Source organism: Hemitrygon akajei, chromosome 18 (genome assembly GCF_048418815.1).
Source record: "Hemitrygon akajei chromosome 18, sHemAka1.3, whole genome shotgun sequence".
Taxonomy (NCBI): Eukaryota; Metazoa; Chordata; class Chondrichthyes; order Myliobatiformes; family Dasyatidae; genus Hemitrygon; species Hemitrygon akajei.
In genome coordinates, this window is record NC_133141.1 from 66,721,502 (window position 1) to 66,734,611 (window position 13,110).

Here is a 13,110-nt window from a genome sequence, read left to right on the forward strand (position 1 = left end):
GAGGTGCTATAATTGTCGAAGGTTTGGACACATAGCTAAAAACTGTAATAGGCAGAGGAGATGTGCTAGATATGGGGGTGATCATGAATATGGAAAGTGTGGAACAGGAGTGCAACCAAAATGCTGTAATTGTGGAGGAGCTCATAATGTGGCATATAGTGGGTGTGAGGTTATGAGATGGGAGAATAAAATTCAAGAAATAAGAGCGAAAAGAAAGATCACTTATGCAGAAGCTGTAAGAATGTCAAGAGAACAGAATAATGCTCCTAATGAACGGAGCAATAGGGATGCGAGAGATGCAGCAAAGAACAAATGACAGGATTCATGTAGACAAAAAGGCTCTAGTAACATTCATTGCAGGAGTGATTAATAGTACAGCTGAGGTAAAGTCAAAAAGTGACAAAATTCAGCTGGTGGTCAAAGCAGCAGTAAACCATTTAGGGGTTAGTAGGACTGATGTGGGAAGAAGTGAGGGAGAACCTCACTAATCAGTCAAGCCAGGAAGTGTCATAGGTTGGTTAATACTCATTTTGGTGATTCTTTTGCAATGGAATGCAAGGAGTTTACTGGCCAATGGCCAGGAATTTAAGAACTTTATTAAGGAAATGGTTGTAAAACCGGATGTAGTGTGTATTCAGGAAACTTGGTTGAAACCAGCTTTAGACTTTGTGGTATATGGGTATATAATGATAAGTAAAGATAGAAATCTCGGGGGAGGAGGGGGTTGTGCTATGTTAATCAAGCAAGGTATACTGTATAGGGTACTGGAAAAAGGAGATGATCAGGAATACATAGTGGTGGAAATGTGGGAGAGAGGGGAGAGAGGGGAGGGAGTGGTTATAATTAACTACTACAATCCATGTAAAAGGTTGGATTTGGACAGCCTATTAAGGATACAAGGACAAAACAGACATAAAGTAGTGTGGTGTGCAGATTTCAATGCTCACAGCACAATATGGGGGGGGGGGATCCGATTACAGATTCAAATGGAAAGGTTATTGAAGATTTGATGGAAGAAAGGGATTTAGTTTATATGAATGATGGTAGAGGAACAAGGATAAACATAACAACAGGAACTGAGTCGGTATTAGATATTACGTTAGTGTCTAACATCTTGGCTGGCATTAGTAACTGTGGAGTTTGGACTGCTTCAACAGTAGGCAGTGATCACTACCCAGTTTTATGTTCAGTGGATGAAAGAGTTGAAATAAGACCAGGTGGTGGAATCCCAAAGTGGGTGTTTGGAAAAGCAGATTGGGGTAAGTTCCAGAAGTTAAGTGAAGAAGCATTGACAAAGATTGACATTTCTGGAGATATAGATGAATTAAACAGTCAGGTGACTTCAGCAATTATTATGGCAGCAGAAGGATCTATACCCAGGAGTAAAAATAGGATGAATAGAAAACTAGTACCATGGTGGACAGAGGAAAGTTGTCAGGCTGTAAAAAAACAGAAATAGAGCATTCAGGCTAGTTAAAAGAACCCATAATATGCAGCATTTGATTCAATATAAGAAGGCACAGGCAGTGGTGAGAAGAACTATACGTCAAGCTAAAAGGGCAAGTTGGAGGAGTTTTTGCAACAAAATAGGAAGAACAACGCCTATGGGAGAGGTATGGGGAATGATTAAGAGGATGGGGGGAGATAGAAGGGATTGGGAATATCCAGTAATGATATCTGAGGAGGAAATAGCAGTCTCCAGCAGGGATAAGGCTGAGATCGTGGCCAAGTCATTTGTAAAGATACACAGTTCAGAAAATTTGTCTGAAGAAGGGAGAAGGAGAAGGGAAATAACAATGTTATGTGTGTTAAACAGGAGGGAAGAAACAGATGATATAATTGATGATCCATTTACTTTGGCAGAAATGGTGAGAGCAATAAAGAGATCGAGACCAATCTCCCCAGGGAAAGATCTAATATGCTATGTTATGCTAAAAAATCTAGGAGAAGGAGCACTCTTGAAGTTACTGCATTTTTATAACAGAGTGTGGGAGGAGGGAAGATTACCAAGTGCATGGAAAGAAGCAGTAGTAATTCCAATAAGGAAACCTGGCAAGGATCAGTCAAAACCCACTAGCTACAGGCCAATAGCACTAACATCAAATATACGTAAGGTAATGGAAAGGATGATAACTGAAAGGTTATCGTATGATCTTGAGAAGAGGGGAATGCTGGCAAGTTATCAGAGTGGTTTTAGGAAGGGAAGGAATTCCATGGACTCAGTGATAAGGTTAGAGACTGAAATAAGAAAGGCCCAGGCAAATAAAGAGTCAGTAGTTGCAGTGTTTTTTGACATTGAAAAAGCCTGTGATATGATGTGGAAGGAAGGATTATTAATTAAACTGCACAAGATGGGGGTTGGGGGAGAGTTTTTAATTGGATTAAAGATTTTTTGTTTGGTAGAAAAATTCAAGTTCGGATTGGATCAGAATGATCAAAATAGTACATAGTGGGAAATGGCACACCTCAGGGTAGTGTGATTAGCCTGTTACTTTTCATCATTATGATCAATGATGTCTTCACAAAGGTACCAGTGGATATAGGTAGGTACTGTTTGCGGATGATGGGGCCTTGTGGAAAAGAGGCAGGAACATGGAGCATATAATCAGAAAACTACAAGGAGCAATTGATGAAGTGGTAGAGTGGGGTTATGATTGGGGATGTAGATTTTCAGTAGAGAAAACTCAAACTATTTTTCACTAGGAAAAGAATTGAGGTAGGGAAGAAGTTAAGGATGTATGGGATTGAATTAGAAAGGGTTGGATCATTTAAATTTCTGGGAGTTATATTTGATTCACGATTAACATGGGCAGACCATATCAGGAAAGTTGAGGAGAAATGTAAAAAAGTAATAAAAGTGATGAGATGTCTGACTGGTAGGGAATGGGGCGCAAGTTGTTCAGCATTGAAGAGAATGTATGTGGCTTTAGTAAGATCTGTGTTGGATTATGGAGGTGTAGCATATGGATCAGCAGCTAGGTCTCTTATAAGGAAACTGGATGTGATTCAGGCTCAGGTTTTGAGAGTGTGCAGTGGGGCTTTTAAAACATCACCAGTATCAGCCCTGCAGGTAGAAATGGGAGTAATGCCTTTGGAATTAAGAAGGATGCAATTGATGGCAAACTACTGGGCTAATTTGCAGGGACACAATGATTCTCACCCTGCTAAAGGAGTGTTGCAGGAGTCCTGGGAAAATGGGAGGTTTCAGAGGGAAAACTTTAGTCGGGTAGGGCATGATATTGCTAGATCATGTGGAGTGTTTGATCTAAGGATAAGTCCTTCAGTAGTTTATCTGGTTGTAGCTCCATGGAAGCTGGTATGGCCTGATGTAGACTGGCATTTGTTAGAGGTAAAAAGGAAAGGAAAATATAAAACTGATTTGGTAAGTGCATTTAACTGTCGTGTGATGGAAAAGTATAGTGATTATACCAGCAAAAGAAATTGCAATCAGCAGAAGAACATCTGATAAGTTAGCGGTGTATACAGTGGAGGTGATGGCAGTGTTGGTTGCGTTGCGTTGGGTGGAGAAAGCTAGACTAGTCAAAGCGTTGATATGCTCAGATTCATCTTCAGTTCTAGCAAGTTTAAGGTCTTCTCACTCAAACAGCTGGCAAGATGTACTTCAAGAGTACATCAGACCCCACAAAAGGTGTTGGTTGATATAGACAGCAGGACGGTGGCCATGGAAGTCGGAATCCGCTAAGGAGTGTGTAACAACTCACCTGCCGAATCAACTAGCCCTGAAAATGGATGGCGCTGGAGCGTCGGGCCCATACCCGGCCGTCGCTGGCAGTCACGAGAGTACGCCCGCGGGGGCTACGCGGGCCATGGAAGTCGGAATCCGCTAAGGAGTGTGTAACAACTCACCTGCCGAATCAGGTGAGTCACAAGAGTTGCAAATCAGGGAGGTCAGGTTAAATTTCTATGGGTTCCAGCTCATGTAGGGGTGAAGGGGAATGAAGGGGTGGATGAGTTGGCAAAGAGGGCATTAAAGAAAGAAAATATAGAAATGCACATTAGTATCAGTAAAGCAGAGGTTAGGTGTGTAATCTGGGAAAAAATCAACCAAATGTGGCAAGAAAGATGGGACAGGGAGGGGAAAGGGAAGCATTTATATCAAATACAAAAAAGTGTTGCAGGTATTAGGGTAGGTAGTAGATTCAGAAGAGAAGAAATTGTGTGGACTAGGTTAAGGCTGGGGCACTGTGCACTAAACCAAACATTGAAATTGATAGGGAAACACCAGACAGGACTGTGTGAGGAATGTCAGGAAGAGGAGTCAGTAGAACATGTAGTTCTGAGTTGCAGAAGTATGGGATACTGAGAGAGATGATGAGAATTAATCTAAGGGAATTGGGGGTGCAGGAATTCACATTAAAAAGGTTGCTGGGCATGGGTGAGAGAACACAGGTTAGGGTATTTTTAGCTTTCTTAAGGGGTACAAGGGATTTTTATAGGATATGATGGATAAACAAGAATAGGGTACTAGGATGGCCAAAGATGGGAGGATAAAATGTAGGTTAGGGTATGTGTATGTGTGTGATTGGGTGAAGGGATTTCGAATGTGAGTCTATCGCATACTCCGGAGCAGAAGGTGGCGGTAATGCACCATTAAGCTGGGTGCCAACCGCCGTAAAACAAGACGGAGAGAGAGAGAGAGCTCTGTTTCAGACCCAGTGACTGTGGAGGAGAGAAATGTCAGATTATCACGACACTTCAGCAAAACACTTATTGGAAAGGTGAAAATGAATAAATTGACCTGAGATAATTAAACTGTGACATAGTGTGTTTCTTTTTTTTCATACCTATTACTGCTGGGGATGAGTGTAAAATTGTGACTGTTGATTTATCGTGATGTGTGCACTCACTACAATGACAGAGGGGAATAATGTGTGTGGATGACCCTTTGAGTGTTTTACTGAAGGTGCCATGTGCCGACCGTAATCAGTGACGGGCCTTCGTCACAGTGACTCAGACAGGAAATGATAAAGTAGTGGTGGTTGGGGGTGCGGAGGGTGGGTTAGTCAGTGGAGGTGTTGACTGGCTTTACTGTTTGGGGAAAGTAACTGTTTCTGAGTCTGGTGGTCTTGATAGGAGTGGGACAACTAGCCCATGAGCAGGGTGGGTGGGATCCTTCATGATATTACTGGCCCTGTTCTGGCACCTATCTGTATCTATGTCCATGGTGGCAGGTAGGCTGGTGCCAGTGATGCTATAGGCAGTTTTGACTACCCATTACAGAGTCCTCCAGTACGCCACAGTACAGTTTCAGTCCCAATCAGGGATGCAGCATGTTAGGAAGCTCTCTACTGTGTACCTGTAGGAGGATGTGTGTACTGATGTGCATAGTCCAGCTCTCTTCAGCCTCCTCAGAAAGTAGAGGTGTTGGTTAGCTTTCCTGATGGAAAGAGGCTCTTAACTCTACCAATCGTAGAGGAAGTAGTAGCTGTGGGTACAACTACAAATACAGTACTTAAATGCCATTTGAACAGGTACTTGGATAGGAAACATTCAGGGGAATCTGGGCAAAAAGCTGGCAGGTGGTACTAGCTCAGGGAGGTTTTTTGGGCTGAAGGGCCTGATTCCAAGCTGTATAACTCTGAGTCTATGATCGGTATCCTTTTGCAGGAAAACTGTCTGAGATATTAGATTCATCATTAGTGACAGGTGAAGTGCCGGCAGACTGGAAGGTAGCAAATATGCCTTGATATAAAACCAAAAGACCATGAGATATAGAAGCAGAATTAGACCATTCAGCCCATCAGGTAGACTCTGCCATTCCATCATGGCTAATTTATTGTCCCTCTTAACTCCATTCTCCTGCCATCTCCCCACAACCTTTGATGCCATGATTAATCCAGAATCTGTCAATTTCTGACTCAAATATACCCAGTGATGGCTTGCACAGCTGTCTGTGGCAATGAATTCCACAGATTCAGCAACCACTGGCTAAAGAAATTTTTCCACCTCTCTGTTTTAAACGGATGCCCCTCTATTCTGAGGCTGTGCCCTCTGGTCCTAGACTCCTCCACTATAGGAAACATCCACTCCACATCTGGACTTTTCAACATTCAATAGGTTGCAATGAGATCTCCCCCTCATTTTTCTAAATTCCAAGGACCACAGGCCCAGAGCCATCAACTGCTTCTCACATGTTAACTCTTTAATTCCTGGGGTCATTCTCATAAACCTCCTGTATACCCCCTTCAACACCAGCACAATTTTTTGTAGATAAGGGGCCAAAATCTGCTCACAATGCTCCAAGTGTGGTCTGACCAGTGCCTTAAAAAGCATCAGCATTGCATTCTTGCTTTTGTATTCCAGTCCTTTTAAAATGAATGTGAACGCTCTATTTGGTTTCCTTACCACTGACTCAACTTGCAAGTTAACCTTTAGGGAATCCCAGACAAGGACTTCCAAGCCCCTCTGCACCCCTGATATTTGGATTTTCTCCTTGTTTAGAAAACAGTTTGTACTTTTATTCCTTCTGCCAAATTGCATGACCATGCTCTTCCCTCCGTAATATTCCATCTGCCACTTTGCCCATTCCCTTAATCTGTCTAAGTCCTTCTGCAGACACTCTGTTTCCTCAACACTAGCAGCCCCTCCACCTATCTTCATATTGTCTGCAATCTTGGCTGCAAAGCCATCAAATCCTTCATCCAAATCATTGATATAAACGTGTAAAGAAGCGGTCTCAACAACGGCTCTGTGGGAAATCACTCGTCACCAGCAATCAATCAGTAAAGACCCCCTTTATTCCCACTCTTTGCCTTCTGCTCATCAGCCAATCTTGTATTCATGTTAGTATCTTTCCTGCAATACCAAGGGCTCTTGTTAAGCAGCCTCATGTGTAACATCTTGTCAAAGACCTTCTGAAAATCCAAATAAACAACATACACTGACTCTCCTTTGTTTATCCTGCCTATTATTTCCTCAAAGCGTTCCAACAGATTTGTCAGGAAACATTTCCCCTCCAGGAAACAATGCTGACTTTGGCCCATTTTATCATGTGCTTTCAAGTACCCAAACTTCATCCTTAATAAGAGATTGCAACACCTTCCCAAACTCTAAAGTCAGGCGAACGAGCCGATAATTTCCTTTCTTCTGCCGCCCTTCCTTCTTAAAGAATGTCGTGACATTTGCAATTTTCCATCCTCAGGAGCCACACCAGAATCTATTGATACTTGAAAGATCATTAATAATACCTCCACAATCTCTTCAGCTACCTCTTTCAGAACCCTGTGGTGTAATCCATCTGGTACACCTTCATGCTTTTCAGCTTCCAAGCACCTTCCCCCTTCTCTTCAGTGATAGCAATGACACTGTAGCAAATCATAAGACATAGGAACAGGTGGGCCATTTGGCCCATCATGTCTATTACACCATTTCATCATGGCTGATCTTTTTTCCTTCTCAAACCCTTTCTCCTGCCTTCTTCCTATAACCTTTCACACCCTGCCTGATCAAGAACCTGTTATCCTCTGCCTTAAATAAACCCAATGATGGGGCCTCTACAGCTGCCTGTGGCAACAGATTCCACAGATCCCGACCTTGTGGTGAAATGAATTCCTCCTTATCTCCATTCTAAATGTGTGTCTTTCTATTCAGAGGCTGTGCATTCTGGTCCAAAGCTCCCACACTATAGTAAAGATCTTCTCTACATCAACTTTATCGAGACCTTTCAACACTCAATTTGTTTCAATGAGGTCCACCCTCATTTTCCTAAACTCCAGGGAGTAGAGGTCACAGCCATCAAATGCTCCTCGTATGATAACCCTTTCATTCCCAGAATAATTCTCGTGAACCACCACTGAACCCTCTCCATGTCAGCAGATGCTTTCTTAGATAAGGGCCCAGATCTGCTCACAATATTCCAAGTGAGGCCTCACCAGTGTCTTATAAAGACTTGCTTTTCTATTCCAGTCCTCTTGAAATGAATGCTAACATTGCATTTACCTTCCTCACCACCAACTCAACCTGCAAGTTCACCTTTAGGGAATCTTGCACAAGGACTTCTAAGTCGCTTTGCAATTTGGATTTTTGAATTTTTTTCCCTACACTTTAATTCTTTCTACTAAAATGTATGACTATACACTTCCTAACACTGTATTTGATCTGCCTCTGCCACTTATTTTCCCATTCTCTGTGTCCTTCTGCAACCTCCCTGCTTCCCCAACACTACCTATCTTCATCTCAACTGCAAACTTGGCCACAAAGCCATCAATTAGTCAGACAAATCATTGACTATAACATCGAAGGAAGCAGTCCCAACACAGACCCCTGTGGAACACCACTGGCAGCCAACCAGAAAAAGCTCCCTTTATTCCTAATCTTTGCCCCTGCTGATCAGTCAATGCTCTGTCCATGTTAGTATCTTCCCTATAATACCATGGGCTCTTATCTTGTTAAATAGCCTCATGTGTAGCACCTTGTCAACTTTGTTCCAAGAGGTAGGGAATTAAGAATTAGAGGGCATAGGTTTAAGGTGAGAGGGAAAAGACTAAATGGGAACTTGATGTGAAACTTTATCTACACAGTGTGTGGTATGTATATGGAGTGAGTTGCCAGAGGAAGTGGTTGAGGGAGGTACAATAACAACTTTGAACAGGTACATAGACTGGAAACGTTTAGAGCAGGGGTTCCCAACTTTTTTATGCCATGGACCCCTTGTTGTGCCCACGGGCTCGGCTGCTCAGCATATTCTGCAATTCTGCTCATGAATATACATGGGTCAGCTAATTATTATTTCATTATGGTGGTATTTAACTCCCTTCTTTTTGCTGTCGCACTTGTCGAGGCTTAAACAAAGCACAGCAATGTTTCGCTGTCTTCTAGCGTTCAGTCTTGCCTGAGAAAGTGGACTATTAAGTTGACTGAAGCTGAAGACTAGTGGTATTTGTTTTATGTTTACACATTCCTTTCAGGCGAGTGTTGGTTTCTGGTTTTCCATTTGAGTTTTAGTTCATGGCCCCGTTTGGCCAAGCATTTCTTGCTTTCCTTTTCCTTTTAAGCCTGTTTGCATTAAAGTTTGTGCACTATCGACCTGCTTCAGTGTCTCTCTCTCTCCGCTCTTGGGCCATATCCAAACGTAGTGACAACAATTCTTGACCACACAAAGATGGACCCAGCAGAGAGAGAGCAGCTGACCTCGGCCCCTGAGATTCATTGGTCAGGTAGGGGACAAGCTACAGGCAATTGAATCTGTTCTGGGTAAAGTCACTGAAGCAATGAGGCAAATAATCTCATGCCCACATGCCCAGTCTCATCTGAAGGTATCATCCTCTGCCACAACTGTTCAGCAGCTCACCACAGACAATTCGAGTCGGGTGTCTGCGATTTCCACTCTCACGGCTGCCATCCACAAACTCACTACGGACAGCCAGCATCAGCTGACGGCCACTGGAGCTCTTGCCAATGCAATTCAGCAGCCTCTGGCCGCCCCAGTCCCACTCCCAGCATCTCGCAGATCCTCTTTTTCTGCTGCCCTGACAATCTCTGCCACTAAGGCTCCTGCTCCCACTTTCGGCCCCTTACAGACTCCCACGTCCATATTTGACCACCAAGTATTCCACCACCAGGCAGATATTCTGGTGATCCCAGTGGTTGCAGGAATTTGATTACCCAATGCAAGCTGACATTCCAAGCACAGCCTGGTCGTTTTAGTGATGATGTGCAAAACCTGGCGTACATGGTCAATCTCCTAGATGGACCTCCACTCAGCCTATTCAACGCTTTACGGGAGCAAGGATATCCCACAGTCCAGTTCTGACATTTTGTTGCAGTTAAGGAAGATTTTTGACCTTCCAGTACGGGGTCAGGAGCCTGCCCACCGACCCTTGGACCGCACCAAGACAGAGGGATGGTGATAGCCTATGCAGTCAAATTCTGTATGCTTGCAGTAGAGACGGGATGGAATGAGAGATCTCTCATCACTGTCTTCCAGCATGGACTGAACGCAGGGGTCCCGCATGAGATCGCTGTATGGAACGAGCAGGGTAGTCTGGATTACCTGACTAATCTGGCTATTCAAGTTGATAACCAGGTAACTGAGTGGCACAGGAAAAGAATGTCTCAAGCTCCCTCTGCATTGTCTATCCTCACCCTCTTCCTTACCACCCAGCACCCAGTCCTCAGCCTCCCCTAATTGTGTAATGCTCGCACCTTCTTTGTCGTGGAGGTCTCAGACCCATGAACTTAAGGCCTTTGTCAACTCTGGTGTAGCCGGAAATCTCATGGACATCTCTCTCGCCCAAAGGTGGGGAGTTCCAACTCAGGAATGAAGAGGAAAGATCAATGTCAAGGCCTTGGACAGTTGATCTCTGGGCATCGGCCAGATCCACCTTTCCACTGAACCCCTCCAACTTATGCTCGAAGGCAACCATAGCGAACAACTTTGCTTTTATCTGGTTGATTCACCTGAACTGCCACTGGTGTTTGGTCTCCCCTGGTTATCCCGACATAACCAAACAGATGGATTGGTCTCTGAAAGCACTCCAAGAATGGGGACCAGCATGCCTGTCTAGGTCCAGCTCAAGCTCCATTCCATGAATCCCCTCCTGTGTCAGCTAAGGATATGGACCTGTGTGGGATTCCAGCTGAATATGCGGATCTTCTTGAAGCCTTCAGTAAAAGGAAGGCCACCTCCCTTACCCTACACTGGCCGTACAACTGCACCATAGACCTCCTACCTGATAATAGTCCTCCCCAGGGCCGGTTCTTTTTCCTCTCTTGTCCTGAAATGGTGGCCATAGATGAAAGAGGCATTGGCCATGGGATTTATCTAATCATCAGGAGCAGTTTACTTTTTTGTAAGACAGATTGCAAGCTCAGTCCCTGCGTCGACTATCGGCCCCTGAACAATATCACTGTGAAAAACCGCTACCCTCTTCCCATGCTGGCATCTGCGTTCGAACATCTCCAGAGAGCAACCATATTTTCCAAGATTGATCTTTGCCATGCATAGAATCTCTTTCATATGAGAGAAGGGGATGAGAGGAAGACAGCTTTCAACACGTCTAATGGGCACTATGAGTACCTTGTGATGCCCTGTGGTTTGGCCAGTCAACTGACGCTGGAGACCTTTCAGCCCCAGTATTGGCATCTAGTTTTGCATTTGAAAGTTTTAGTTAGTGGCCTAGTGTTTATTGTTTTCCTTTCCCTTAAAATCCTGTTCCCATTAAAGTCTGTGAACTATTGACCTGCTCCAGTGTCTTTCTCTCTGCACATGGGCCATATCCAAATTAACCAAGGGGTCCATCGAAACCAGATTGGGACCCCCTGGTTTGGAAGGCTATGGGCCAAATTTCGGCAATTTGTCTCACTTGGATGGGGTATCTTGGTTGGTATGCACTAGTTGGGCTGAATGGCCTGTTTCCATTTTGTATGAAATATGTCTCTGTATGACCAGATCAAAGTTACCAATGTGGCTGATAATGAAGTGACAGGAGCAAATACAAGTGTTACTGCCTGCAGTCTGATACCTCACCATAAACACAATACAGTCTGAATCATAATCAATGTGGAAGGAGGTTACTAATCAGCCAACTAGTGTGAACCACTGTTCACCTTCCCAAATATCCAATCCCAACAAAAACCAGGAAAGGTCCTGAAACATCTTTGTATCAATGGCAATCACAGTACATAACCGACCTCCCAACACCAGCCCTAACACAACTGAAGTCTTAAAGACCTTTTGGTAAGAAACAAACTGCAGGTCACCAAGATTCTCATGAGGGAGGGAGAGCATCAGCATTTGCAGTGCACATTGGCATAATGACACAGGTCGAAAAGGGGAAGATGTGCTCTGCAGTGAGTATACGGAGTCAGAGAAGATGGGGAAGAGCAGGACTTCCAAGGTAGTAATCTCTGTATTACTCCCAATGCCACGTCTGAGTCAGGGCAGGAACAGAATGAATGTATAGATGAACGAGTGGCTGAGGAAGTGGTGCACTATATTGGGTTGGGTTGATCAGGCGAAAAAGACCCAAACCAATTCGAGTGTCCAGGAAATGTGGTGATAAGCATACAAGCACAACAAAGTAATTTAAACCTAATTTATTATCATAGAACAGAGAGCTCAAATAAACCACACAAAATACTACATAGTAAATTACAGGGCTCACGATTCTAAGTCAAATTCAATGGTTCTATAGTTCCATTTAATGTCAGAGAATGTATACAATATACAACCTGAAAATCTTACTCTCTGCAGACATCCTTGAAACAGAAGGAAAACCCCAAAGAATCACAGGAAAAAAAAATGTAAGAACCCCAAACACCCTGCCCCCTACCCATGCACAAGCAGCATCAAACCGTCTCCCACTTATTCTAGCAGAAAGCATCAGCATTCCCACTACCCACCATGCAAGCAACATCAAAACCCCAAAGAGAGACCATGGTCTACAGTCCATCGAAACTAACTGCTCACTCCATCAGTTTGACATCCCTCACGACCTTTCTCTCACTAACAAGGCAGATAACAAGAGAGATCATTCCTTCCGCAGCGAGAGGGGAGACGAACAGTCGTTATGTCGATGTTACTGTCTGCCTGTAATGGTGCTTTTATTTCAAGATTCCACCGTCTCAAGATTCAACAGTAAACCCTCACTCACCATTGAGAGAGAGAGTGGAGGTTTCTGACAACCCCACTCACTGTCTGAATGTTCCAGCTCCCTACAAGGCTTCAATTTGCGACATCAGCGAGAAATCGTGCCCACAGGGCTGCATCCTGATGGTGTCCAATTCTCTTGGAGATATCAAAAACGCAGCCAATCGGCAATCTCCAAGAATGGGAACATGTCACCATGCAGAACCGCAGTTTGAGTGCAGATGTAGATCATGGTCTCCGACAGAACCCCAGTCACCTTGAAAATAAAAATAGAAACATGAGAAGAAGGATTTAAACTGTTTCGCTGATAGACCAGGAAAACTCATCCTCTGGTGCCATCTTTTGCTGTTTTAATAGGCCATTCATTTGTTGAATCAGACCATTGGCCTAAGGAGAATAAGGGACATGAAATTCCCACTGTAAACCATTGGAGACAGCCCACTCTTGAACCCTGGAACCCATAAAGTGTGAACTATTATCAGATTGAATTTCAACTGCAG

General features: G+C 43.9%; 1 long non-coding RNA gene across 1 annotated transcript in view; it reads right to left on the minus strand.

Annotated features, from left to right (window-relative positions):
- Positions 1–12,651: 12,651 nt before the first annotated feature.
- LOC140741619 (uncharacterized) overlaps positions 12,652–13,110 on the minus strand; it is a 60,415-nt gene continuing 59,956 nt past the window's right edge. The window contains exon 4 of the long non-coding RNA XR_012102097.1: positions 12,652–12,866. This is a non-coding gene — a long non-coding RNA (uncharacterized lncRNA). The remainder of the gene's footprint in view (positions 12,867–13,110) is intronic.